Consider the following 2,500-nt stretch of genomic DNA (forward strand, 5'->3'; position numbering starts at 1 on the left):
TATGGCGTTCTTTCTCAAATTCAAGCTTAATTATCTTTCAAAAATGCATGGTTATCCCCAGTTTTTACCGCACGAAAGCTTATTGTCAAAAGTAAGACCTAGGAACTTGGCCCGCTTTACCACTTAAAGAGATTTATTATCTACTTAAACTGGTGTAAAGTCAGGCGACTGTTTACTAAAAGTATCCTTAGTTCCTTGCATGCATTTATCTGGATTAAGTTTCGATTCCTGTGAGACCATCCCACTACTTTATCTGCAATAGCCTGAGCACTATTTAGTTGACCCTTTGCTGCGATTTCAGAGGCTGCCGTATCATCGACAAACTTCCACAAGGAAGTTTCGTGAACCTCTAGGTCGTTTATCATTATCAAAAATAGATAGGGTCCTAGCTTAGTTCCTTGGGGGACCCCCAGATGGCACAGCCCCCCATTCTGAATAGCAAGAACTGGATAATTGAACTCTTTGGTAGCGGCTAGATAAAAAATCAATTATCCAGTTAACGATACTGTGAGGTAAATCTCAGAGGCATATCTTGTTTGCTAAGACATTATAGTCAATTAAATCAAATGCCTTGCGATAGTCAAATAAAAGTGTCCTTATCGTTGATCCAGTTCCATCAGTAGCTTTTAACCAATTATGAACCATACTCCGTAGTGTCAGAGTGGTTGATGAATTAGGTATCGCCCCAAACTGGTTCTTATCGATGACTTTCAGCACAGCAGGTTTCAGGTAATCATTTACCACAAAGTCGTCAGCAATCTTTGATATACACGATGTTAATGAAACTGGTCTTAAATCCTTTGTAATGTCTTTTAAAGGTTTATTCTTGGGTAGTGGCGTAAGATCCGCTAACTTCCAGATACTTGTGACGCGTTGCTCTTTAAAGGATGCATTGAGGATTTTAGTAATCGGATCAGTAATTTTATCAGCATATTCTTTCAGAAACCAATTTGGGATTTCATCTGGACCACTAGCTTTATTAACATTTAGCTTGAGAAGATGATTAAGCACCCTACCTTCCGACACTTGCAGAAAAGTTGGATTTTCCTCCAAAGGTAGTATAGCTAAAGGACTGTGCAGTTTATAATATTCCAAAGATTGAAGTTACTGTAGTGCGTCATTGATGGAGTCAGCTTTCTGTTGAGGCGTTTGATCTTTTAATTGATCTATATTGAGTTGATTCAGTAGGTCGTTGCTTCGACCCTTCATTCCACTAATCCGTTTTTTGATCTCCTTCCACCATACCTTTGGGCTGTTCTTGCCTTCAGCTAGTAGAAAACTAATTGACAATCAAGAGACTCTTAAGACAATTTACTATTCACTCGTACAACCTTACTTCGATTATTGTGATGTTGTATGGAGTGACTGCACGTGCTGACAAATTACAAAAGTTACAAAATAGAGCAACACGGATTATTACTAGGCCTGATTACTCTATTCGATCATCAACAGTGCTAAATTCTCTAGAGTGGTCTAACTTAGAAGAAGGAGAGAAAAGGCACTTGTTAATTACGATGTTTAAAGTATTCAATAATAAATGTCCGACCTATCTTCAGGAGCCTTTTTATAGAACCTCTGAATTTAACGATTATAACTTGAGGGGTTCGAACTATGATCTCGAATTACCGCTACTTAAAACGAATTTTCTTCAACGTTCTTTCTCTTATCGAGGTGCAATGGCTTGGAACCAACTGTCAAATCAAATACGTGAGATAAGGGATCCTGCAAGCTTTGAACGTGCGATGTCCTAGAACACATTTTACATTGCTAGGGCACACTTTTACATGGCTTGTTTCGTATTATTATATATAGTAAATTATGATTGTTTCTAATTATTACTCTTGTTTAAATTTCCTTGACATTAAATAATTTTTAGCGCTAAGTTATACCTAGTATTAGTCGTTTTAACATTTACATCTTCTAATTCTTGTAATTTTTAACATTTATATTTTGTAATTCATACACGCCATGTCTGAAAACCAGCTTGCTAAGCCATTTACCGTGTTTTAAATAAAGTTGATTGATTGAGTTACCTATGAGAAAAGTGCCATTGCGTGAGAAATGCTCGTTTCGGCGTGAGAGCGTGAGATTGCAAAGAAATGCGTGATACTCACGCTCAATGCTTGAGACTTGAGAGCTCTGGTTTAGCACAACAGCTAATTTTACTAATTGACAAGTCAAGCTCCAGAGTAGTAAATTCGCTTACTCGACTGCAATTTCATAGTCAAACAATTATCGCTCTATTTCTCTTAGCTTTACGGTGTTTTTGATTTAGTTTTCTCTTCTTCTCCTTCCTCGACTTCTCTAGAGACTTTCTTCGCATAAATTTCTCAAATGTCGTCGCCTCTTCTCTCGTGCTCGTTTCTGCTCTTTAATCTTTATCCCGTTGCTCTTCACTAATATGATTTCCCACCAGAAAAACGCAGGCTGCCAAAGCTGTCCCGAACACTCCAGTCCCCAGAGGCTGTCCTGTCTCGCCAAGTCCACCCCGACAGTCTGT

At 38.3% G+C, this 2,500-nt stretch overlaps 1 protein-coding gene across 11 annotated transcripts in view; it reads left to right on the top strand.

Annotated features, from left to right (window-relative positions):
• Nucleotides 1-2,500, top strand: part of LOC137999942 (neuropeptide Y receptor type 1-like) — a 35,144-nt gene that overhangs the window by 13,804 nt on the left and 18,840 nt on the right. For 2 of the 11 annotated variants that reach the window (XM_068845979.1, XM_068845984.1), the window contains exon 1: nucleotides 265-729. The exons of 7 other annotated variants lie outside the window; for them this stretch is intronic. The gene's annotated coding sequence lies outside the window, so the exon portion shown is untranslated. Of the gene's footprint in view, nucleotides 1-264; nucleotides 730-804; nucleotides 1,056-2,500 lie in introns of those variants that run through there. 2 more of the 11 variants (XM_068845985.1, XM_068845981.1) reach the window with 2 other exon arrangements.

The sequence above is a fragment of the Montipora foliosa genome, chromosome 4, assembly GCF_036669935.1.
Source record: "Montipora foliosa isolate CH-2021 chromosome 4, ASM3666993v2, whole genome shotgun sequence".
NCBI classification, from domain to species: domain Eukaryota; kingdom Metazoa; phylum Cnidaria; class Anthozoa; order Scleractinia; family Acroporidae; genus Montipora; species Montipora foliosa.